Here is a 27,922-nt window from a genome sequence, read left to right as displayed (position 1 = left end):
TCGATCGATAGATAGGATGATAGATAGATATATGATAAATAGATAGATAGATAGATAGATAGATAGATAGATAGATAGATAGATAGATAGATAGATAGATAGATAGATAGATAGATCGATCGATCGATCGATCGATAGATAGGATGATAGATAGCTATATGATAGATAGATAGATAGATAGATAGATAGATAGATAGATAGATAGATAGATAGATAGATAGATAGATAGATAGATAGATAGATAGATAGATAGATAGATAGATTACTGTGGTTGATGTTTTTTAAAAATTGGGTTATAATTCGATACAGAATTTGTTCTTTCGATTTGCGTAAAAAAAAAAGGTACTTTAAGGATAAACAGATAAATAATAAAGTTTTTATCGAAGAAAAGGGTTAATTAAAAGGGAAGAAGACAGAGAAAGAGAGAGACCCATCCCTTCTGCAGGGGGTTTGTGATGCTTGTAATTCATTCAGCGGTGTGCCTTTTAAGAGGCCGGGGAAGTGTCATGTGACAACCCACGTCAAAGAGAGTAGCACAGACTTGTGTGGATTCCCCTCCCACATCCCATTCACAGCTCTAGGAGGCTGATCAGCTTGTGTCTAACCCTAGTGAGTGCCTGTAGTATGAGCTGTCTCTCTCTCCAACAAGATCAAATGGAGCCATTTAATGAGGAGATTCCACTGCCTTTACCATGCAGTTTCCACTATCAATAATTTAAATATCTTTGCTACAGCACAAGAACATCAAGGCTGCACATTGCTTTTAGCCTTTCTCATAGGAAGTTGCAAGAAAACAAACCAAACTATCCAGAGTTTCAACTGAGATTTCCAAAAATACAAGTGTGTTGATGTGTTCATTGGAAACTAACTGAAAAAGGTGGGTCCTTCTCATTTTCTAGCTTTTAGTTACAGATGTAGTAGAGCTGAATTTGTCATTGAACTGTCTCTTTTATGCACTATGATCACTCACTCAGTTAAGATAACGCAGTCATTTTACCGGTAGTCTTATGGAAAAGCACATTGTGATATTACAATGTGTTGTGCCATATGACAAACTCAGTTCTACTAGATCTGTAATTAATCCGTTATATAATAATTATTCTTTTTAGCTCCTATGCTAACATATGGGCATTTGTAAATGTATTACCGGTAATTTTTCATCTTGTCATACATAGATAAATAAATAATACTGATGATTATAATGTAAAATAACATGTCAACATTATTTATTGTCTTCTGGAGTGATCACAAATATTTTAAATATTTATTCAATTTTATTCTAAACAAATAAATTATTAAAAATACAAATATTATTATTTTTTCCTTACTTACTTCATATTTTGCACTAACATAATGTATAAATAGTAAGTAAAAGACAAGAAATTTAAATTTAGCAGAGCTCAATATGTAATTTAACTCTTTAAAGCTGCATTAATGGAGTATGGTCACCTGCAGTCCTATGGATTACATAGTGTAATAGTACAATGACTTGTGCCAGATGATAAACTCAGCTCTGCTGTATCTGGCAAAGTCGGCTCTGCTGCATCTGTAGTTGTTACACATGTTGTTTGCATCGGAGAGCAATTATAAATCATGCTCCACAAGATATTTGTCATGGCGCCAGCTACATAAAGGCGGCTTTAAAAAGAAATAAATAGGGAATATTTATATCTCTCTGCAACTCCCAACTCTCTGCTCTCAGACTAAAAATACAAGAACTCCCCAGGTGATCACATTTGCATGTCAAATAACAGCAAGATGCCAGTGTCTGGTCCCTGGCTACAACACCGGAGACTTGGCAGGAGATATTAGGGGAAAGTTGGGTGTATGGAAGGTGTATGTTTAACTCCGATCAGGTTGACATTATTCTTTTATAATGTTTTGTGTTGCTGGGGAAGAGGGATGCTCTGTTGCTTTAAGTGCCCAGCAGTTCGGTGGAGTGGATAGGAGTTTGACCAATAGAAGTACAAAGAGGATTCTAAATAATTTCTCACTGACAAAAGCCAAGACATTCTGGTCTAAACGGCTAGCTAAACTCAACAAGCAGGGGCTATAGGCAGGAGCACTGAACAGGATTCTGATCTTCCTCATAATCATTTCATGAGACATTGGAGCTGCTACCTGTCACTCAGGCACTGCAATGAATCTGCTTTCTAATCACCAGCATGGGAGTACCTGTGAGCAGTCCAAACTTTCATCGAAACACTTTTCTGCACCTAAAATAAAGCGTCATTAAAAAGCTGACACATACAGAAGGTAGGAGGCTACCGGGGAGTGAGAGGAAAGGGCTACCGGAGAGTGAGGGGAAAGGGCAATCGGGGAGTGAGAGGAAAGGGCTACCGGAGAGTGAGGAGAAAGGGCTACTGGGGAGTGAGAGGAAAGGGCTACTGGAGAGTGAGGGGAAAGGGCTACCGGGGAGTGAGAGGAAAGGGCTACCAGAGAGAGTGAGGGGAAAGGGCTACCGAGGAGTGAGGGGAAAGGGCTACCGGGGAGTGAGGGGAAAGGGCTATCGTGGAGTGAGGGGAAAGGGCTACCGGGGAGTGAGAGGCAAGGACTACTGGGGAGTGAGAGGAATAGAGCTATTGAGGTGTAAGAGAAATAAGGGGCTTCCTAGGAGTAAGAGGATGGGGCTACTGGGGAGTGAGAGGAAGGGGCTACTGGAGAGTGAGAGGAAGAGGCTATCGGGAAGTGAGAGGAATAAGGCTACTGAAGAGTAAAATAAATAAAGGGCTTCATAGAAGTAAGAGGAAGGGGCTAACGGGCAGTGAGAGGAAGGGGCTACTGGGGAGTGAGAGAAAGCGACTACTGGGGAGTGAGAGGAAGGAGCTACCGGGGAGTGAAAAGAAAGGGCTAACGGGTAGTGAGTGGAAGGAGCTACTAGGGAGTGAAAGAAATGGGGCTATTGAGGAGTAACAGTAATAGGGGCTATCTGGGAGTAAGAGTAAGGGGCTACTGGAGAGTGAGAGAAAAGGTCTACTGATTGTGTGTAGGATTCTTCTGAGAAGCAAGTGTATTAAGGGGCAACCGGAGAGTAAGAAGAAGGGGCTACTGGGAAGTAGGAGGAAGAGGCTACTATGGAGTAAGAGACTACAGGGGACTAAGAGAAAGGGGGATAACGTGGAGGAAGACAATACTGGAAAGAAAAAGACAACTCAGAAAAGAATAGATGAAAGAGCCGGAGGTAAGGGGAAGGGGCAACATAGGAATAAGATGAAGGGGCTATAAAAGAGTAAGAGATTACTGGGGAAGGCTACTGCAGTGTGCAAAGAAAGTGGCTACTGGGGAGTAAGAAACTACTGGGGGAAGTATAGGAGAAAGTGACTACTGGGGATTAATGGGGTACTGGAGAGTAAGTGTAGAGTCTAGACTGTCCTTGTGTAACATTAGTATATAAGAATTTCTTTTTTCTTGGAAGGGGGACATAACTTGTATTTGATACTAGAAGCAATTGATTGTTTAGAAAATCACTTCAGCATGACATTTTCTTGTTTTCTGTAGCTAGGAATGTCTTTACTGGCACAGATGTAGCAGAGCTGAATCTGTCATTTAACTCTATAGGGCTGCATCCTGATAACACTGAAAAAAGATAATGCAGTCGATTTCCTGCAGTCCTATATAAAACCATAGATAACGTATTGTGTACCACATGACAATCTCCGCTCCACTACACTTGTAAGATACTGAGTATTGTACGGAGTCTTTAGCTTATGCTTCAAGGTCTTTGGTTAGTTTGGAAAGTTTCCATATAATCTATGAATTGTATTTATTGTTTAGGAGGTGTTATTATTTCATTCTGGACTATAGTCTGTATGCTGATTATGTTTTTTTTATTTTTGGTTGTGAAAGGGTCAAATTGTCTATCATTAGGGTAAAGGTTTGTATTGGGGCACGCGTCATATTTGATATATAATGATGGATCTATAAATAAATATGTGACGCTCGTGATGACAACTTGTCTTGCCAGTACAGATGATATAATCGATTGGCCAGATTCATGATTGACAGAGAATTGGGCTGGTGGAGAAGCGATGGATCAGACAATTTGCTCATCTATAGCTCCTACTTGTGTTTCCTGTTGTTGGATCCTTGGTTCATAAAGGGTTACACGGGATTGCCTGCTCCCAATTGCGATGTAATTCCCTTCTCTCTGTTCTGAATCCCAGTATTGGCTGCTTATGTCGGTGTCTCTCCCCAATTCCAGACTCTTGCACATGTGTTGGATGTAGTTTAGTGAACACCACTAAACTCTTTCTAAACCTTTTAGCGAAAGTGAATTTACTAACGATGATCAAATCATAGCGGAAAAAAAATCTTAATACCTGAAAATTAAAAGAATGTGAGTAGAGCTTGCAGTGGCATCTGGAACAAAGCCATACGCTTCAGTTTTCCTTGTATTTTCTCCCAGACAGAGGCATATTAGAAGTATGAGGGCGCCCTCTACTGGTCCTCACATGTTACTTAATTCAGGGTTCCCTATCTGGATGTTATTACATCACTTGAAATTCATTTAAATTATAGTGACGTTCAACAACATTAAGATGTTCCAATGTTTTAGTGTCATTTGCTGTGAATTGATTTCCCCGCCTATATTGTCGTCATGGAAATTTACGTTTTTCATTCTTCAGCTATGAAGATTTTACTGTTATTATTGAATATTGATAACAGAAAGAGGTCAGCGGGGGAGGGGTTTTAAGATTTAGTTTTTATGAAAGTGAAATGACCCTTCAACCCCTTCCCAAAATAGGAGATGGGAAAGGGCAGGGATCCATGTTTTAAGTGCAAAAATGTTCCACCCCTGCAGGCTGGTTGAGGTACTTGAGTTATCACCCACTGTAGATCTGCCTGGCTCCAGACCCTTGGTTTTTGGATGGTATAGCTGACATTTGATATCTATAAAACGCAGACAAGGGCTTTAGTCATTATTATTATTATTATTATTATTATTATTACGTCCTTGGCATAAGTAGGCACAGCATGGTTAATCTCTATAAAGTATTTGTATTTGCAAGTTTTAGATTGTCATCACTCACATTGAACCCATCAGAATGATTTTTGGAGTGTGGGAGGATACAGGAGTACCCAGAGGAAACCCACACACTCCATGCAGATTTGCCTTTGGTTGGATTCAAACCCAGGACGCCAGTGCTGCAAGGCAACAGCGCTAACCACTGAGCTCCCATGTTGCCCATAGTAAACATGATGTACTGTCAATGTACTGCCTCGTTCATTCTTAATTTATTCCTTGGTATATATTTAAATGTAGTAGAGATTTATTAATTGACACAACTCATTGATATATCACAATGTGTTATGTATAGATTTACACAGGACTGCAGAAAAATCTGCAGTTGTGTTCTCTCAAAATGTTTAATGATTCAGTCCCAATCAAATAATTGAAAAGTTCAGCTCTGCTTCATCGAGATAGATAGACTATGAGAGATAGATAGATAGACTATGAGAGATAGATAGATAGATAGACTATGAGAGATAGATAGATAGATAGATAGATAGACTATGAGAGATAGATAGATAGATAGATAGATAGATAGATAGATAGATAGATAGATAGATAGATAGATAGATAGATAGATAGATAGATAGATAGATAGATAGATAGATAGATAGATAGATAGATAGATAGATAGATAGACTATGAGATAGATAGATAGATAGACTATGAGATAGATAGATAGATAGATAGACTATGAGAGATAGATAGATAGATAGACTATGAGAGATAGATAGATAGATAGACTATGAGAGATAGATAGATAGATAGATAGACTATGAGATAGATAGATAGATAGATAGACTATGAGATAGATAGATAGATAGACTATGAGAGATAGATAGATAGATAGACTATGAGAGATAGATAGATAGATAGATAGATAGATAGATAGATAGATAGATAGATAGATAGATAGATAGATAGATAGATAGATAGATAGATAGATAGATAGATAGATAGATAGATAGATAGATAGATAGATTATAGTTCTGCCATTACAAGAGTGGGTTCCCTCTAGATTCTTCTGATAGCCTGGCATGGTAATTGATGCTGGGAGACAGAGATGCAGCTTGTACTTGCGTTCTACCGAGTGTGATGCATTGAAGGTTTATATGACGCAGGAGCTCTGCTGGTGTCTTGTTAATGTGGAAGTCGTTTTATTTTGCATTATCTTGGCTAGATTGTGAGCTCTTTGTAACAGATCATCACGGTAACAGATTTCAGACCTGTAAAATGCCCGATAGCTGTACAATATAAAGAACTGTCCTATAAACCACTTGTTTCTTTCATGCAGTCAATTCAACAGTCTGTGTAGAGAAACGCAAGCCACTTGTTACAATGTAACCTTTAAAGGAATGTAAACCATGCAAGTTACAATAACTTGAATTCTGAATTTATTATTTTAGCGATTTGTTACATAAAGTGGCTTCAAATTCTCAATTCATATTATTGATCAAGGCTTCCCTCTTGACCAATGTGTCCTGCCACTGTTGATCTCGGCCCTTCTTGTCTTTCTAACCCATAGTTATTTGGCCTACATATCATGTACTAACCTGACTGTTTACCTCCAGAGCAATGATTGCACTAATTATTACTATCATTTTCCATTCACCATGTCCATGGCCCAAATTTTCTATAGAGCATCCAATAGTAGCCAAGATGTAGATTGTTTTAGAAAGCCAAATTTCTACTTTTCTGAGACAGTATTAAACAACAATTTTTTAGTAATGTAAGATTGTACTGATACCTAATAGGGCAACTATCCCAATGACACCTAAAACATTAATCATTAAATTTTCTATTTTTTCCTAAAACCCAATTGATTACTTCTGAGACATTAACAAACATTAATATATATGGAATATTAATCAAAGCCATGTTCACACAGAGTTTTTCGACAAGTTTTTTGACGCGGAAACCGCGCCGCAAAACTTGTCAAAAACGGCTTGAAAATGCCTCCCATTGATTTCAATGGGAGGCGGAGGCATCTTTTTCCCGCGAGCGGTAAAACCGTCTCGCAGGAGAAAGAAGGGACATGCCCTATCTTCTGGCGTTTATGCCTCTGACCTCCCATTGACATCAGTGGGAGGCAGAGAAAGCGTATTTCACGCCATTTTATGCCCGCGGCGCTCAAAGGCCACGGGTGAAAAACGCAGTAAAAAACGCTGCGAAACTCGGCGTGCAGGGAGAAGAAAATCTTCCTCAAACTTCCAAACGGAATTTTGAGGCAGAAATTCCGCCTGCAAAAAACTCTGTGTGAACATAGCCTTATGATAGGTACATAGATGATGTCCTCTACTTCAAGTGTGTGGGATCCAGATGTCAGGCAATGAAATCTCATGATGCTGCGTTCTCATTCATAAACCAGGAGGCTCAAGATATTGTCATTCCTTCGCCATCCTTCATACCAACCCAAACATATATTACTACAAGACATAGTGACGGAAAGCGTTTGTTAATTTTTCAAAAATTAAAGCCATAACACCACAACCCCAACATTTTTAGAATTATTACTTTCTTTTTTAAATTTATTTATTTTACTTTCCGTTTTAGGATATTATGAATTGGATGCATTTTTTAAAATAACCATGTCCACCATGACGGATCTGTTGTATAACGGATCCTGGCAGGTGCTGATAGATCTCAATGACCATGTATCAAACGGCTATCCATTTGAATGACTGCCACGTAACTCTATGTTTCCCCAGCAGTGGCCACTACAGGGGGAATGTGCTATCTTTCCCCAGCAATAACAGCTGATCGCCCGGGATTATTGAAGCCAAACCTGCGGAGGTCAGCTAATCGCCAGCCAGTTTCTGTTTAAAAAGTTGTCTTCATGAGATAACATGTTTCAGATGGGAAATAAGCAAATTTTACCATAGTTTAAAAACATTTTGATAATTACAGGTGTTTACTTAAAGGAATTTTCCACTTTTAAACATTTTCATAGATGTCATTTAAATCCAAAGATAATATTAGTGCATAGATCTATGAACGCCAATGGTTGGCATAAGGAGGCTGTAGCTTTCCGTAATGCATTAGAACCTCTGCAACACTTTCTAGTGCTCAGAATCTTCTAGATTTCCAATAATTTGGAAACTACATAAATGTCAATGTCACTGTGTCACACTATCATTTCAAAAACCTATGGCCAGCACAAAAGAGTTCTGGGGCATTACCTGAACCATTTTGCTCTTGCCATTATTTCGGGAGTATCAGTGCACAACCCTACCCTCACTTTTGGTCTTACATGTCTCAATGACTTATAACAAGAGTAAAAGCCCTTTAACACCATTCATAACACCCGGACAAAGTACATGGTGTTTTGTTTTTCTTCACGATAATGGCTACTAGCCAAGATTTCTATTTTCCATAAACCCATTTACAACTGGATCAATTGCAGTTGGATGTTTTTGTCCTCAGTGCTTTATAAATAAAATTCCACATTACTATTAGTTTGCCGTTTTTAGATTCTAGCCACAACGGGATCAATAGTTATGACTTATTTAGTTTTCTAGCAACTGAGGTTTAATGTATGCGGACGATTCCTGATGTTCACTTGGAAAGGTTGTGAGATAGACCCAATGGCAGTCGTCCTCCTTCCTTGTGCGTGTACATGCAATTATTTGCATTGGCAATGAGAACTTAGACACAAGTCAACGAAGCATCGAGGGGAGGATGGCGGAGGGATGAGTAATTTTGGCTGTTCAAAATAAGAATTTCTTTAGAATGTTAGAATGTGTGAAAGCCAAGTATAGCTTGTTTCATTTATGGAAGTGTGTCAAAAAAATGTGTGAAATGTATAAAGAAATACAATACAAGTTGGCTTTAATGCAAAGGCATAATTGGTTCTGATGCAACAGGCAGACCTCACAAAGCTGTAATCAGTGTTTCCCTTAACCAGTGCAACGCCACTGAGCATAACGTAGATATTGCTATTTTGGAAATATTGAGAATCATCGTTCTTTAAAAAGTTTTGATATCCCGGGACTTATGTTTCCCATGCTGCATAATTCTGTTTAAAGAGACCGTCAAGTCTTCTAACTAGAGAATCATTATGGGTTCCTCCACCGTTCCTTTGCGGTTCCCCTTCTGTCTTTCGAGTTCAGAATAGAGCAGGTGGGCAGACATTGGTAAGTGACGTCCCATCTGCTCCATTCATTTACACTCTACTGACATCTATTACAGGCGTCAGACTGTGCCAATTTGGGGGGAAGCAGTAGTTTATAAATCATGGCAACATGCATCCACCAGGATTGCAGTGACTGCTAACATCCGCTGGCACAATCTTCTTATAAAGTGATAGCCTACCGCTAGTATATGCCATCCCTGAATGATGGGTGGCGGTTCGACTTCTGAAACCTCAACCGATCCTGAGAATTAAGGAGCAGTAGCTCTATTTTTATGCTCCATCCCCTTGATTTTCCCCAGCATAGGGGCGCCCTGGCCTCCCTCTGTGCAGGGTTCTACAGCACGGTCCTATTGAAGTAAGCCAGGAGCACCACTGTGAAGGAAGAACCACGGCGATCAGCTGATTGCCGCAAAATCGGTTCCCGGGACCAATATAGCTGTTTGATGGTGGTAGCCACAGTCAGCTAGACATTTCTCTCCGGACGGTCAAATGTAGTAAAGGGTAACTAAACTTTCAAAAAACTTCTGACATGTCCTAGGGACATGTCAGAAGTTTTGATCGGTGGGGGTCAGAACACTGAGACCCTCACCGATTGCTAAAACGAAGCGGCAGAAGCACTCGGATGAGCGCTGAGCCGCTTTGTTTCTGATCGGCTTTTCTCGGAAAGCCGAGCAGTTGGTGTATGGGCTCGTAGACTTTCTAGAGCTCAGTGCTCATCCATACGATTCGTTTTATTGATCGGTGGGGGTCTCAGTGCTCAGACCCCCACCGATCAAAACTTCAGACATGTCACTATGACTTGTCAGAAGTTTTTCTAAAGTTTAGTTACCCTTTAAGATACCTTTTAGCGGCTCTACTCTCCGAATGGGGGATCCTTCCCCTGTGATGTCCATATTTCCTAAATGGGCAATAATTAATCCGTAGGCATAAAAACAGAGCAAATAGGCAATATCAATGTATGACTTAATGAGAGAAATAGTAAGAGTGGCCAAAGTTGAACAACTAAAGTGACATTTAGGTTTATTTGCAGGTTAAAGGGAATGTTTTTAACACTTTGTCAATTTTAGGTCCATCATTCTTTGCTTTTTATTGTAATAGATTTTTCTATCATTTTTCTGTTACAGCGCTCCAAATCCTATCTGTATTGACATAAAGTTAAATGATAAAATTCTGTCTTCCTGCAGCCACCACTAGGGGGAGTTTTTGCGTTTATAACATACTATTTTATTATTGAGATCAATGTATTGCTGAGTTCATTGTAGAATTGTATGAAGATTATATATGAGGGAACAAAAATTTTGGTCTTACATGTCTCAATAACAAGAGGAAAAGCCCTTTAAGACCATTCATAACACCCATAAGATAATATTATAGTTTGAATATTATGTCTTACTACTTTTTGTATAAGGCCAGTGGCGTAACTACCGCCGTAGCAGCAGTAGCGGCTGCTACGGGGCCTGCGGCATGAGGGGGCCCATGTCGCCCGCCGGCACGGGCCCCCACCATGGCCGGAGGCTCCGCTAGCAGCCGCTATGGCTGCTACAGCGGGACGCCACTGAACACTATGGCAGAGCAGGGAGGTATCTCCCCGCTCTGCCATTAACTGGTTCCCGACCGCTGGCTGTATTTTTACGGCCAGCGGTCAGGGTCGGGTCCTTAAAACCCGAGCCATAGACTTTCTACGGCTCGGGTTTTAACTTGCTGCCCGCGCGATCAGGCAGCTGAATGTCGGGTCTCCGGCTGTCAGTGACTGCCGGGGACCCTGAGGAGAGGATTGAAGCAGCTTTCGCTGCTTCTGTCTTCTCTGATCACTTGTACATAGCGCTGAATGCGCGCTGTGTACAGGAATAGAGACAGCAGCGGCGCTGTCTCTATTCCTCCCGGTGATCATGTGACTGGTCACATGATCGCCGGGTGCCGTTAGTGGCAGGCTGCTGCTGGGTCTTACTAGACCCAGCACAGCCCTATTAGTGACAATCGTCACTATGAGAGGGCTGATTTCCCCTGTAACTGGGGCTGCTGTGCAGCTCCAGTTACAGTGGAAAAACATGGTGTAAAAGAAAGAAAAAATATATATAAAGTTCCCCAAAGGTCTTCTTTGACCTTTGGGGGACAGACCATAGTAATAAAAAAATAATAAAGTAAAGAGCAAAAAAAATTAAAATAATAAATACACATAAAATACCCACCCCCCAAAAAAAACGTTCCCCCCGCCAATCATTGTTGTAACGCTAGCGCTGACCCAATTACCCTAATATAGACATGTAATATATAAACATTTACGGTAGACAATGATGATCACAAATAAAAGGCCTATTTTAGGGTAAAACTATGTTATTACCAAAAAAAAAATAGCTGAAATGTAAAAAAGCTTATTTTTTTACTATTATTTTCAAACTTTATGAATAAAAATTCTAAAATAGCAAAAAAGGTGTGTATAAAAACGATAAAAAATGAAACCTGCATTGTCTACGGAAAAAACGTCGCAAAAATCACGTCGTTAGCCCAACAAATAAAAAAGTTATAGCCATTTAACTAACACGTGCTAAAAATGACTAAACGGTGTCAGGTCCTGAAGGCGCAAAATAAAGCAAAAGTCATGTATCCCCTCTCCACAGGACATGTATCCCCTCTCCACAGGACATGTATCCCCTCTCCACAGGACATGTATCCCCTCTCCACAGGATCTCCACAGGACAGGGGATACATGTGTGATCGCTGGCACTGATAGGGAGAACAGGGGAATGAAAGTCCCCTGAAGTTCTCCATCACAAACCTCGGACTTCCGGGGTCTGTGTCGGCAGCTCCGTAGAAATGAATGGAGTGCCGGTCGCGCTTGTGCGCATGCGTGACCAGCGCTCCTTTCATTTTTATTGAGCTGCGCAGATGCCGGAAGTCAGAGGTTTGTCATGGAGACGTTCAGGGGACTTTCAGTCCCCCGTTCTCCCTATCGCTGCCAGCGATCACTCATGTATCCCCTATCCTGTGGAGATCCTGTGGAGAGGGGATACATGTATTTTAAAGGACACACTGTAGGTCGCATTTTTTTGGGAGGGGGGACGCTGTATGGCGTTCCCTACAGGGGGGGGAACGCTGTATGGCGTTCCCTACAGGGGGGGTGGCAGTATGGCGTTCCCTACAGGGGGGGAGCTGTATGGCGTTCCCTACAGGGGGGGGCTGTATGGCGTTCTCTACAGGGGGGGCTGTATGGAGTTCCCTACAGGGGGGGCTGTATGGCGTTCTCTACAGGGGGGCTGTATGGCGTTCTCTGCAGGGGGGCTGTATGGCGTTATCTACAGGGGGGCTGTATGGCGTTCTCTACAGGGGGATGTATGGCGCTATCTACAGAGGGGGCGGCTGTATGGCGTTATCTACAGGGGGGGGCTGCAAAAAAGGCACTATCTACAAGGGGGGGTTGTGTGACACCCAGGGGAGGGGGGCCCCAGTCAAAAGTTTGCTATGGGGCCCAGTCTTTCCTAGTTACGCCCCTGTATAAGGCATAAACATGAGCAAAAGGGTAAATTTCCGACATATGTTAACTAGCTAGAACATCAAGAATAGGAAAAGGTAATATTAATATGATTATATGATCTTTCTCTCTGGATGAAAAATCCCTGTATGACTTCAGCAGAGTCTCCTGAGTAAGTGGGAATATTATCCTAATGATGGAATTACTAACTTGACTTTTTCTAATGATTCTGATGACTACTTAGTTTTCTCCATTGTTGCAAAATTGCAGTTCAGACTGACTCATCTCGCTGTGTAATTCTGAAACAAGCACTCTTGGTTACATCAAACTGTGAATTGGTTCCTGAAGAGGGGCTTTGAAAAGAAATCCTGCAGAGCCCTCTATGAATATAATGTGTAACTCGTTCAGCTGCGGGGCTGGTCACGAGGAACATGCTCAGCATACAGACATATTGCGCTCTGCAACTAGGCTGCTGCATACTTAATACTTATGTCTTTTAGTGTCCATATACGTTTTTATAAAATCTTAAGGGTCAGTTCACACAGAGTTTTTTGACACGTTTTTTGACGCGGAAACCGCGTCGGAAAGCGCGCCAAAAAACGGCCGAAAATGCCTCCCATTGATTTCAATGGGAGGCGTTTTTTTCCCGCGAGCGGTAAAATCGTCTCGCGGGAAAAAGAAGGGACATGCCCTATCTTCGGGCGTTTACGTCTCTGACTTCCTATTGACATCAATGGGAGGCAGAGAAAGCGTATTTTGCGGCGTTTTTTGCCCGCGGCGTTCAATGGCCGAGGGCAAAAAACGCAGCGAAAATCGGCGTGCGGGGAGAGGAAAATCTGCCTCAAAGTTCCAAACGGAATTTTGAGGCAGATTTTCTGTCTGCAAAAAACTCTGTGTGAACCCAGCCTAAATCTGCTTAAAATATAAACATTCAGAATAATTCAACCCCCCCCCCCCCCCCCCTCCAACCCATGTCAAACGCACAGGGGTCCAGAAAGCTGAGTTATGAAGACCCCTGTTATGGAGGGTTACACTTAGGAGTTAACAAATGATTACCAGTAGAAAAGTATGGAGACCATCAGCCTCCTGTCAAACCACTCTCCACATCTCAGCTTCCTGGTCTTTGGGGGAGAATGGATTAAGGTACTGGTCACATATACATTCTATCCACAATTTTTCACTTCCTTTTTTTTTTTTTTTTTTTACAGAAAAACTTAGAGCAGGACTGTAGCAGACTGGGATATAGAGGTAGCAGTTAGAAGTATTATAAATGGCACTTGGTAGCTTGGGGGCTCTGTTACAGATTTTGCATTGGAGCCCAAGAGCTTCAGGTTGCTGTTCTCACCAGATTTGTTAAGACTGGCACTTTATATGCCAGTACTAGGGTATGTGCACACACACTAATTACGTCCGTAAATGACGGACGTATTTCGGCCGCAAGTAGTGGACCGAACACAGTGCAGGGAGCCGGGCTCCTAGCATCATACTTATGTACGATGCTAGGAGTCCCTGCCTCTCCGTGGAACTACTGTCCCGTACTGAAAACATGATTACAGTACGGGACAGTTGTCCTGCAGAGAGGCAGGGACTCCTAGCATCGTATATAACTATGATGCTAGGAGCCCGGCTCCCTGCACTGTGTTCGGTCCGGTACTTGCAGCCGAAATACGTCCGTCTATTACGGACGTAATTAGTGTGTGTGCAGATACCCTTAGATGTGACTTGCATCTTGCTATGTCTATACGCCACAAACTACGACATCTACGAGCTGGTTTAGATTTCCGCTATAATTTCTGCTAGATTCTGGCATAAATTATAGTACATTTTACAGGCCATGGGTGGCCGTGTCAACTCCCACTAAGTCCTTTAGATTTTTATTTTTTCTTTAAACGGGAGTGGCGTAAAATGGAAAAAGTTGTACATGTTTGCGCAAAATTTGCAACTTTTTACGCCACTAAGGTGGTGTAGATCTCTTAAAAGATTCCTCCTATTTTCTTTAACAACCCCTTTGACTTCAACTGGATTTTTGGGGCATCAATTGCCATAAGTCAGGATATGTTCAATTAGGTTCCTGTTGCTTTTGGCGAGCAGAACAGTGTCGTTTTCTATGCTAGGCTACCCAGTAAAAGAAATGGAAACATGATTTATCACATTAAAGTAAATTAGATCCATTACGTTCCATAGAAATAGATCTGTCAGAGATGGAAAACCTTGTCACCAGTTTGTCATATTAGTACATAACCTTTAATGGGGTTATCCGGGATTTTAAAATTGATGGCCTATCCTTGGGATAGGCCAACAATATTAGTTCAGTGAGGTCCGACAACTGGCACCACCGCCTATCCATTGCTTAAAGGGACCCGGCGCTCGTACAAGCACCACAGCCACTTCATTGTTTATATGGATTTAATTTTTGATCGTACTTGCTTACGATCATGTGCAAGGTATTGTACCACTGCCCCATTCACTTGCTTTTCTGAGCAGGTTCAACTTTTTCTAACTATTTGGCCATTAGGGGCAATATTCCTTTTCCTTGTTCTGATAAAAATAGTAACATTATTATTGCCATTATTAGTAGTCATGCTCCTTTTTATAATGATATTTTATTATATTTTTTTTAAATTATTATGATTATTATTATTATTATTATTATTATTATTATTATTATTATTAACAGTTAGTGACATTTATTTGTGCTTTGCTGTCGTATTCTTGATAAATTTTTTCCATTCACTGAAAATTACCACTTTTCTAACCCTTCACAACAAATGTCTCCTGGGTCTTACCTAACTGTGTGTTGTGTAGAAATGAGAAATCCCTCATGAGCCTTCGATTCAGAGACACATATATTTAGTATTCTTAGTGACTGCTGTCAGGGAAAACCTGATGACGTTTGTGACACCCGGTCACTGGAAGCTGAGATTTCACATCCATTACCATTTGCAAATCCGTGAGGATTGCTTCTGTTTTTAACAGGGAGTAAAGAAACAAAATACTAGCAATTTAATGGAAGACTATATACAATGGTGGCATCAATGAAGAAACATGAAGCCGTTCAAATGATGAGGAATGTGTAAGATCAAATCATAAATCCTACCACAAAGTTACTATATTTAGTTACTAATAAATGGGCTTCATGCTCTCAAGTTTTCAATTAAAGTAAAATTGCCACACCAGCATAAAGATAGTCACATTACTCCTATAATCATAGCCAGAGTGTGCCCCCATAAACATAGCCAGAGTGTGCCCCCATAAACATAGTCAGTGTGCCCCATAAACATAGCCAGAGTGTGCCCCCATAAACAGCCAAAATGTGCCCCCATAAACATAGCCAGAGTGTGCCCCCATAAACAGCCAAAATGTGCCCCCATAAACATAGCCAGAGTGTCCGCCCATAAACATAGCCAGAGTGTGCCCCCATAAACAGCCAAAATGTGCCCCCATAAACATAGCCAGAGTGTCCGCCCATAAACATAGCCAGAGTGTGCCCCCATAAACAGTTCAAGGCAGAGATTCCCCCATAATGAATGCCAGTGGGAGTGCCTCTATAAACAGTACCAGCTAAAGTGTACCTATAAACAGTGCCAGAAAATAAACCGTGCAAGCCACAGTGTGCCCCATAAATAGTGCTAGCCAGCATGCTTAAAAAAAAACAACCCTATTTTAAATTACTCCTCCTCAGCCACATGAACAAGATGGCTTCAACTTAAGATGTGCCGATTTATCACTAGATATCAATATATCCGATGAATTTGCAGTCATATTTAGATTGCACAGCAGCTCTATATTGAAGCATTACAAATAATGCCCAACTGGCAGCATGAGATATACTGGCATTGGCAATGCATTTGTTGCGATCGCACTTCGGACATAGAAGCACAACGTAGAGGAACAGCAGCACTATAAGGGCATGTCCAGACGTGGCAGAGTTTTTCCGCTGCAAATGTTGATGCAGATTTGGGGCAATTACACAACGAATCTGCACCAACATTTGCATATTTGCCAGGTAATTCAGACGTTGCAGATATCACAGCGGACTTGCCACATATTTCAGTTTTTGCATTGCAAAGGCTGAAATCCGCAGTGAAATTCCGCTTCTTCTCCGCAACAGACAGTGCATGCTGTGGAGGGGAAATTCTGCACCGCAGCCTATGGTCTGCAGCGGAGTTTTCCGCAATGTCTGAACTAACTTGCCTAAAAAAATGTATTGAAACAAATGTAAAAAACGGCCGCTGGAGAATTCCACTGCGGACTGTCCGCATTGGAATTCCACAGCAATTCCGCCACGTCTGGACGTGCCCTCAGAAGGCATTACAGAAATACTACCAGCTATCATGCTACTTTCACAATCATGTGATTATGTATTCATATCCTATACAGTGTGATGTCATAATAAACAGCACAACATGACATCATCGCCTGTTAGTTATTATAATAGCTTTTAATATCTGCCCAAGTATTTTATCTGTTGCCATGGTCTCAAGATTCTCACGTGGGGAGTTATAAGATCGGGCAGTCATTACTTGTAACAAATGATCTGTTTCCACACTACCCAGCATTGCCTGGAATCTGTTTGGATGCAGTTGTGATAATCATGTGTAATTTCTCAATATAAGTAAAATATCCCTGTAGGATTTGTATTTCAGCATAATCTATCTTCACTAATTCCTTGTTGATATATTTTAATATTATGTTGGTCTCCAACATTTTAGAGGGTTACTGAGCGATACTTATGCTCATCTGCTGTATTGTAGTCTTAGCAAGTGAAGGTATTCTGCTAGGACATGCTATCATTTGCTGGGGTTCAGCTGCAAGGACCCTCTACTAACCTCAAGAACAAAGTGAGAGAAAGGGTAAAGCGCTGAGTTGCAGTACCTGTACAGTCTGTATCGGACTAGACCCGAGCAGGTAATAATTCTGGAGCCCTGGTGCTTCCTAGCTAGTTTGCAGCACCTTCTTTCTTGCAGTCCATGGGGTCCCAGTGGTCAGATCCCCACCAATCAGTTAGTGATGACACATCCTAGAAACTGGAAAACTCATTTAAAGAGGACCTGTCACCACTCTTGACATGTCTGTTTTAGTAAATACTTGTATTTCCCATGAAATAATAATTCTGGAGCATCTTTTCTTAGAGATTTACGTTGTACTGTTCCTCTGTGATTCCTCCTTGAAATGTATGAATAAATTGACAGCTGGGTGTTACCGGTTGGGGTTGTGTTCCTACACAGTCTGACACTGTCCAATCAGTGCTGACAGAGTGAGACTGTGTGAGGAGACGCCCCTTTAGCAGGGGTAATGGTAACACCCAGTTGTCAATTCATTCATACATTTCTAGGAGGAATAACAGAGGAATGGCACAATGCAGGGTCCTGAGAAAAGATGCTCCAGAATTGTCATTTCATGGGGAATACAAGTATTTACTATAACAGACATGTCAGTAGTGGTGGCAGGACCTCTTTAAATATTTCCATAAAAAAATAGCTTAACGTAGAAATGTATAAGCACCAAAACGCAGACAGACACTCTCAGGAGCATTCGTCACGTTCACATCACGTTTTTTGCCAGGCGACAAAACCATGATTTGACCCTGATGTGTGGATATACCCTTATAATAAATTCCTACTAGGAGCGAAGAGGCGCATTGGGGTCAATAGTAGGGACTCAGCCTTCCCCAACAGAGCAACGCTTGGGCAGTATAGCTCACCATCACTTAAATCCTGACTTTAATAAAACGTAATTTTTCTGAGTTCAATGTCAGCTAAATGCCTGAATTAATGTCACATTTATACAGCAAAGTTCTCATACGAGACTGTTAATTATATTCTTATGGCTCGGCCATGTAGGTATGAAACGAAGAATACTCCTAGCAACTGACAATTAGCTGCCGACTCTTTGGCCTTCACAATAATAGTAACAAAATGCACTCTACAAGATGTTACTGAGACAGCGATCACGCTGAGACGCTGCCAGTATTGTTAATTGCACTTTCCTATAAATTAACGTGTCCTGTCGTGCTTCATTCACACATGTGACAGCATTAATTGCAATTATCCATAAGACTCTCAGAAGAATCTGCCGTATCCTTTACATTCTATTGCCTCGTATGTCATATAACATGCACTATATAGACAAAAATGATACAATAAACCTGTGCAACGGAATTATTCAAATACAATTAAAAAAAAATCATTCGAGGGTTTTGTTACACATAACGAATGTTTGGCGCTTCCATGGTAACACCATTCTCATCTGTGTGTCAAATTAAAGTATAATCTAGGCATCTCTAATTGATACAGCTGTCATGAGATAAGCCATGTAGTAGCGCCAGAAGAACGGATGGAGACCATACTAATACATTTCATGCTCTAGTGGCAGCTGAGAAGTTAGATATTTGTAGAAGGATAATTTTCTTCTTATTAGAGAAGAATTTCAAGATAAATATGTCAATAGAAATTCTATAAACTATTGATTTGCTATTTTGTAGAATGTTTTGTCAATTGGCAAATTATATTTGTAATAGTTTGAGCTTTGGGCGATCCATGTATGTATATTTCTCCTGTAGAGGTTTATAACCTATGTTTGGTTTGATATGATGATCACGGAGATCTGTAGACTATGGTGAGCTGTTTAGTGATTTGGAAGTAGTTGATATTCCACATATTCCTAAGAATGGGGAAAATGTCTTTATAGTTCTAGTTGTTGGTGAATCATCTCACGGTGTCCGGATAATTTAGGACGGATGTCATGCTTTGCTTGACTATGAATATCTTTACTTTTCTAAAGACTTTATGTGTGACAAAGACAGGACTTAAAGGGTTTGTTCAGGCTTAAAAATATATGGCTTTTTTTATTCCAAAAATAGCATCAAACCTGTCCATTGGTTGTGTCTTGTATTACAGTTCAGCTTTATTGAAGTAAATAGGGATGCACTGCAATACCACACACAACCTGTGGACAGGTGTGGAGCTGTTTTTTTTAAACAGCAATCATGTTTTTCTAATCCTGTACAACTCCTTTAAGTCAGCAAGTTATCCAAGAAACTATAGGAACTATTAGTAGTCACAAAATTAGTGGTGAGTTGAAGCATGCTTAGTGCTCCGCATTTTGAGCATGTGCAGGATATGTAGGGAACCCCCGTTTTTGTTGTCACCTGGATCTATGATGGTAAGTCTCTGTGGGTGGTCAGATTCTACATAGAGGCCAGTAATGTTTACTGGTGACTTAGAGTCCACCAAGACCAATAGGGGCTGACAGCAATAAGGCACAGATATTGTATATTAAGCAATGCTGTTGATTTTAATGCTGCAAAGGTGGATGTTAAAGGGGTTGTTCCATAGCAACCCCTTTTTTTACTTGTATGACCTGTCAAACAGACCGGTCATAGAAGTAAGTTAGGTGGGGCTCGCCATTGTTGAGATTTTGAGGGCCCTAAATTCTTTTGTTTCCAACAGACACGTACACCGTGAATTAGCTGATGGAGATGGACAGTTAATGCCTGTCCTGTTTAATGGCCGGGAATAGGAATATTGAGGCTCTTGTTCTCAGCAGCAGTGAGGGTCACAAAGTTTAGACACCCTCCACCTAACTCACTTTTATGACCTATCTGTAAGACAGTGCAGAAAATGCAAAATGGACAGCATCCAAGTTTAATAGTATGCGTAGTGCAAGTCCTAACAGGGGCTCCATCCAAGTAAGCAAAATATAATATCCATAAACAAAGTAAAAATAGACAATATTCACGTCTTGAGAAAGACTATTGACACCTTTAATGTTAAAGGAACCCTCCAGGCAAAACTTACAGACTGTGTTATTCCTTGTGTAGAGCCTGAGGGCACGACACAGAGATTCTCTCTTTGGTGTTTTTGGAATTCCTATGTCGTGTAACGCCCCTCAGGACCTGCACTAGTCATAACACAGTGTATCAACTTTGCTTAGTTCTTTTTTTAAGGGAAGCAATTCGAAGAAAAAATATCCAAAAATTATTCTATCACAAGTTGTTTGACTAAACTACAAAAAAGGTAGTAAAAAAAAACAACAGAGGTTAACACAGTATGTAAAACTAACCATCCAAAGCAGAATGCATGAATGTATTAGAATCTTGCAAAACAGAGGTAGGAAGAGGTTTTGTAGTATTTTACTAGTCAAAGTCGGAGATCTCTAACCCTACGAATTTATGGAAAAAGGTCTTCGGGTTTTTGCAGTCTACAAATTACTCTGTGTGAACATACCCTAATAAAATATTGAATGTCAAGGAGCCAAACATGGATTATACATCATTTTATTTGAAGGAATTGTATGTGATTAGATAGAAAGGTCTGCTTTTTGTCAAGAAACAGCACCACTCTTGCCAATGGGCTTTGTCTGGTATTGTAGCCTAGTTTCATTCACTTGAATTGGGTTGAGCTGCAATACCAGGCACAACCAATGGACAAGAGGGGTGCTGTTTCTGGACAAAAAGACCTTTCCTTCTATTCTTATCCAATCCTTTTAAGATAATATAATGTTATAAAAGCTACGCTATGCAGAGGGAAGCTACAATTTTGCAAACAATGGCAGAATATAAAAAAGTTACAATGATAGTTCTAAAAATTTCTCAGGTGGATTCAATGAACTTTAAATGGGGTCTGGTAGGCAGTTCATGAATTTACAAGACCCAAGGGCTTGAACCTTTAGTTACTCAATCCGACCAACATACCCCTAGCAGTATATAAATGAATGACTTGTAGACAATGTGAAACTCTTTTCACAAAACCACTAGGATGTCAATTACAATCAAGCTCGGTTCAACAATCCTACAGCATCTGTATCACATAACACAAGCACTGTTCTAGCCGAGGTACCAGATAACAAGCTGTAAATAATTCAGACCTTGGTTTGGACAAACAAAACATGAACCTCTCTATTTTAATTTTATTTCCAAGGTGAAGTTGGGATTTGCACCTTTCGTACCCGCTGCGGCTGATATTCTATGACTTTATTTCTAGAGAAGTTTCTGCAGGTATTATTTATGTGATTGATCCACATTCCTCCCTTTTTCAACTATTTTATACATTGTCTGCTAACATTAGTCTAGTCACGTAACGGTGAGAATCTGACATGGCAGACTATGTTTAATATTAATAATAATATATTCTCTGCTATGATTCACTAGATCCTGCTGCTACTGTGGGTAAAGGTTGAGGTCTGGAGTCCCAAACTTTTTCTCACCTAATTTGCACGATGTCAATCATTTGCTTTACAGACTTGTGTTTGAGTACAATAAAACAAATAACCAACACACACATACAGTGTCGGAACAATGGGGTCAGACTACTGGTACCTACAGATGTAGCCAAGTTTATCTTGAGTCTGATAACTTGCTGCAGCGTGATATTACACACAAAAAAAGCCATTGAAAAGTAATTGAAAGCCAAGTTAAAGTTTCTTGACACTGTGTATTTAATGTATTAAAAGTCAAGATAAAGACGGCTACATCAGTACAACGATCACAAGATTGGGGGTGCCCAATTACCTGTTCCTGGCAGAGTGGGACTACTTTTTATTCCAAATCCAATTAATAGGACATTAACAGTTCCAAACCTTTTTAAGATAAATTCCAGTTTTAATTATCTTCAGTATTCGTTATCTATCTGGAAGGTTGATGGACGAGTCTGGGTTTGGTGAATGCCAGGAGAACGTTACCTGCCTGGCTGCATTGTGCCAACTGTAATGTTTGGTGGAGGAGGGATATTGCTATGGGGTTGTTTTTCAGGGGTTGGCCTAGCCCCTTAGTTCCAGTGAGCGGATATCGTAATGCTTCAGCATACCAAGACATTTTGGACAATTGTATGCATCCAAATTTGTGGGAACAGTTTGAGGTTCAGCCCTTTTCTGCTCCAGCATGACTGTGCCCCAGTGCACAAAGGAAGCTCCATAAAAACATGGTTGGGTGAGTTTGGTGTAGAAGAAATTGACTGGCCGCACAGAGCCCTGACCCCTCAACCCCATCCAACCCCTTTGGGATGAACTAGAATGGAGATTGTGATCCAGGTCCTCTCCTCCAATATGCTCTTCTGGATGAATGGGCAAAAATTCCAACAGACACACTCCAAAATCTTGTAGAAATCCTTCCCAGAAGAGTAGAAGCTGTTTTAACTGCAAAGTGGGAACCAACTACATATTAATGTCTATGGGTTTAGAATGAGATGTCATAAAAGCTCCTGTAGGTGTAATGTGTACGTGTCCCAATACTTTTGTCCATATAGTGTATCTTAAAAGATAACTAAAAAATGAATTGCCTCACGATTATGGGGACTAAGGACAGAACACCAAATCCTCCTTGCAGTATTTATCCCAATGTGATAAATGCTCAACACTAAATCCCCTATTACACCGGCCAATAATCGGCCGCGCAGCGAGTGCCGATCTGCGACACATCGATGATCGGCGCTCGTTTGCTCCTGTCACACGGAGCTATGCATGGAGACGACCGGTCGTTACACCGATCACTCATCCCCATACATTATTATCATGTCGGCAGCGCGTCTCCAAGTTTACACAGGGAGATGTGTTGCCGACAACGATAATATTTCACTTTTTTAAAACGAGACAACCAGAGGATGATCGAGCATTTGCTCGTTTATCTGCTGATCTCTGTCCTGTTTACATGGGGCAATTATTGGCCACGAGCGTTATATGAACACTCGTCTGCCCGATAATCGCCCGGTGTAAAACCCCCTTAATTTCTAGACCATGAACACGTGCAGTAAAGAAATCACTTAATGCCTTCTTATGAAAGCAAATAATGGGAGGAGATGGCATTTCTTATCTAAACTCCTACTCAGATACTTCTAATAACTGCAAATGGTCAATTCATGTATGATCATCTATTCAGCTCTAACAATGACTTGAGATTGACCTTTGGATCTACCTAAGAGCTTTAGAAATTGAAAGGTTCCTGTCTGATAAATTACTTCATTTATAATCCTGCTTTTACACTACCTCCAGCCTTCTTACTTTCAAGCTCTTCTTACTGATTATATGTCATTTTTTTAATTATTAATCACAATAATACAGTTAGCACTTTCACTGCTAGAAAGACCTTCGACCACTCTGACATTGGCCAGAACGCATATATAGATCTCCTACCATATATGATGAGGATTATAAGGATGTGTTTATTTTCAAGCTTACATTCGGAGTATGACACACAAGAACAATGATATTTGCTATATTTGTTGCTTTGTTTACTTTCATAACCTTTTAGACACTTTACTCTTCCTTATACTACTTTTGATTTGGCTTATTTTGCACCAGAATTTTGTGCCAGCTTTTGGCGCACTTTGAAGCATTGTTAGCCATGCCCCCTTGCCACTAAGGCCTCACCATTACCTCTAAGTTACATCCCCTTTTTAGGACACTTTAAAAAAGTGTCTAGTCAGGTCCAAACATCAAAATTGCACCAATTTGCACCAAAATTTGTCATAATTTTCTACACATTTTAGAGCCAGACACAGTAGTAAATCTGCTCCAATGTGTATATGGAAGAGGGAATTTCCTGCTTATATTTTTGAGGTCTGCAGCACTGTGGGTTATAACCAGGGTCAGACTGGCCCACCAGAATACTAGAGGATACTCCAGTGGGCCAAGGCTTTTACATAAAATATTGGACCTCAAGTGGCCAGCAGAAAACAACCCAATTTAGGGTCAATCACTTGCCACCAGGGTCTATTTTTTATGAGTTGATTCACTAATAACCTATTTTGTTTGACCTTATGGTGATATATCCTTTGTGGGATCATGCACATGTTCTGGATAGATGGGGGGATGGGCACTTGTAATCATATACATGGGTGGCACAAGGAACGCTAGCTATAACTCTACAGAGACCTTGCATTGGTGCCTTCCTCTTTCATGTACGTCCTTCTCTAATTCCAAAAAATACCATTGGAATGAAGTAAAGCTTAATCTGCCAATAATATAAACTCCAGTGTTGGAAGGTTTCATCTTTAGAGGCATCATTCCACAGCTCTCATCATTAAAATAGCAAATATATTCATTTCTGCTCAAAAGCAAAATGAGAAGCCACTAAGCTTTAACCTCCTAGCAAACACACATCAAACAACCGAAAAGAGCACACAAAAATAAACTCGAACGAAAACAACAAACATGCACCCAAATGTTTAGACAAGGATCAACATTTGGTTAGCACTTTTCTGGACTCGGCTGCCCACACTTCATTAAAATGAAGCTGGCACAGGCTTGGATGTGTTTTTCTTTCCTGCCTTCCTGCTAAGGGAATGTTCTGAGTGTTGTTTTTTTTACTGGTTGTTTGATTTAGACATGCCGCTCTTGTGAATGTCTGCCTATGACACTAGACTAAGTAGGGAGCCTCTGCCTTTTGTTGTCTCTTGTAAAAATAAAACAAAAATTCCACCGCGTTTGGTGAGAAAATTTAAAAAGAAGTTACGCCGTACTTGTTCCTTCAGCAGTTGTCTGAAGATGTCAATTCCTTGAGGACTCAATCTGACTCATTCATGTACATATATTTATCTGGATAGTCATTATGATGAGTTTCAGAATATACTCTCTCTACAGTAAAATCGGAATGCCCAAAACAAAAATTATTTGTATGTCTCTGTGTGTAGTTGTTGCTGCTCTAGACATTGGGTGTCATGTATAAAAACTGCTCTAAGAAAAAGTGTCAATGCAATTAAAGGGGGTTTTACACTGGGCGATTATCGGGCAGACGAGTGTTCATATAACGCTCATTGCCGATAATTGCCTTGTGTAAACAGGGCAGCGATCAGCAGATGAACGAGCAAACGATCAATCATCTGCTGAGACAAACAGGGAGACAAACTGCCGACATGATAATAATGTATGGGGAAGAGCGATCGGAGTAACGACCACTCATCCCCATCCATAGCTCCGTGTGACAGGAGCAAACGAGCGCCGATCAACGATGTCTCATTATCGGCCGGTGTAAAAGGGCCTTTAGCAAACAATCAGATCAAACCGGGGAGTTAGAGCCTGAGGGGGGAAAAAAGTCTGTCTGCCCCATATGAGGAGACCAGTAGTATTACAGATGCGTGATGGTTTGTACCTGTTCCATATTTCCATCAGGGTTAAAGAGCTACAAGTTACGCCACGTCTTATGGAGAGTCGGTCAACCAATGCCCTGACAACACTAATGTAGTGGGTGCTAGCGTGCCCGTAGGCCGTATATGTGTGTTAAGCAGTGCCTTCTTCTCAGTTGAGCGTTTTAGTTTCAGCAGCTCACTAGGTACACCAGGTACTTCCACTTCCACCTGTTTACTGAACACTGTTAGCGGAACAGCAGCCATTTTATACAGTGAGCGCCTCCCCGGCGTTAGGACATGGCATGGAAACACTGCAACATCCAGGAACAGTTATGGCACGGCAGAGCGTTAACCAAGATATCATCTAGGCCGTTTATCCCGACCTCTCGTAATTTAGACCACCAGTGAGCCGACCATCATTCGCCACTCCTGCAATGAAGAAAAATAACGTCACAGTACAATAAAAAGCAGGACAACATAACGGGACAGGCCGGAAAGACCACGTAGGGGAGCAAAACAATGTAAAATCACGACATTTAAAAAAAAATAAACAAATAATATTCTGGTATATACAATACATGTACTAAAGTCCAATTTAAGAGTTGGGGAGTCTCACCCACACTCTTATACTATTACAAAAATGTTGAGGGTCGCCTGAACCTTCTTGGCCAATCAGCTGGTCAACTATGTTATGGCAACCTTTTCGTATAATGGGAAACACACCATGTGTACAATGCATCTGCATTTATTATTGTGAGAGAATGAAGGTAAAGCATCTAGTAATTTCCTGATGATCCTTCTGAATTTTAATACACTTCGTTTTGGACAACTATTCAAAAAGTGCTACAAAAACATTTGCATAATGGATACCTTTTCTTAAAGGGGCTTCCAAAATGTTACACTTTTGTCAATTATAAATGTCAAATTAGTGGGGAACGGCAGCTAGATGACATCAATCTAGAGAGTCATAGGTTGCATTCCATTAGTGTCCAATTTGGGTAGGCCCCTTACCACAATTGCTGATGGATATGTATGTAATGGAAAATAACATGGCCTTCTCCTACACCATAGAAGGTGCTAAAAGAAGTTACGTCGTTTCTTCTTAAACATGTACCTGCCATGTGAAACCATCTGGTAACCATCTGGTAACATGACAATTTATCTCTTACAAGACTTCGCCATCCCTTATCTCTCTATAAATTTATGTGAAGAATAGCTTAGGTGGCACCACCAAAATATCTTTTAGAGAAGATACCCAAGATGACGCTAGCGACTAACACCCTCATTTTATAAATGAGATGAATTGGAACAAATACATGTTTACCAGAAGGCATCAAATCTCCCAGCCAGAAAGAATTGTATCCCACCACTCCTTATGCTTGTTTTTAATCTTATCTTAAGAATATTCTTATGAACACAAAACATTTTTATAGGAAATTTCTATTTGTTCCTGTCTAACATAATACGCCTTAATATACCAATTATTCCATTACATTAAATTGGCCACCACGTACGGTATATGTTACATAGTGCTTCATGTATTTCTGCTTTTATTCTACAACCTCTAATAGTGTAGAGGTTACATGTAAAGGACATATTTTTATATAGTAACTTAAAAATAACAAAGTCACTCTGAAAAATTGTACTGGGAGTTAATTACCCCTAAAATAAATTACCCGTGAATAATTGAGCGCCTTGCTTGTGGCAATCTTGCTATCCATCATATAGCTCTATATGGGATGTGACACATATGCAGGGAGTGTGGAATGTCCCTGTTATGTGACATCTGTACATTAGAGGATGGTTACACATTGTGTTGTCAGATGGTGTTTTCAATCTTTTATCCTTTGCTCAATAGTCCATTACCAAATTTTTAACTCTTGGATTTTCCATGAGAAATCTAAAAAAAAAACTGTTCTCTTTGTTGTAAATATATATGCAGGACTTCATGAGAAATTTTCCAACAATGTATCTTCTAACGTCTTGTATAACTTTGTCGGGGATCCATGAGTTTGGAAAACCCCCCAATTCCCTAAATAAGGGATTGACCCCTCTGATGTTGATTGGACAAATTAGAAATGGTAGAGAGAGCTTGGGCTCCTACAAAAGATACACAGGAATCTGCTTCGAGTCATCCATACACACCGTGGCATTAATGCTAATTTTGACACATTGGCCAAATATCACACCATAAATAAACTCAAAGTAGATAGTTCTGATATATTATATATATATATATATATATATAT

At 40.5% G+C, this 27,922-nt stretch overlaps 1 protein-coding gene across 3 annotated transcripts in view; it reads left to right on the top strand.

Annotated features, from left to right (window-relative positions):
- BDNF (brain derived neurotrophic factor) overlaps nt 1-27,922 on the top strand; it is an 85,820-nt gene that overhangs the window by 36,435 nt on the left and 21,463 nt on the right. Inside the window, exon 1 of one of the 3 annotated variants that reach the window (XM_075837722.1) lies at nt 580-877. The exons of the other annotated variants lie outside the window; for them this stretch is intronic. The gene's annotated coding sequence lies outside the window, so the exon portion shown is untranslated. Of the gene's footprint in view, nt 1-579; nt 878-27,922 lie in introns of those variants that run through there. 3 annotated transcript variants of the gene reach the window in all.

The sequence above is a fragment of the Rhinoderma darwinii genome, chromosome 9 (genome assembly GCF_050947455.1).
Source record: "Rhinoderma darwinii isolate aRhiDar2 chromosome 9, aRhiDar2.hap1, whole genome shotgun sequence".
Lineage (NCBI taxonomy): Eukaryota > Metazoa > Chordata > Amphibia > Anura > Rhinodermatidae > Rhinoderma > Rhinoderma darwinii.
The sequence above is the reverse complement of the archived record's forward strand: the minus strand, read 5'-3'. Positions and strand labels throughout refer to the sequence as shown.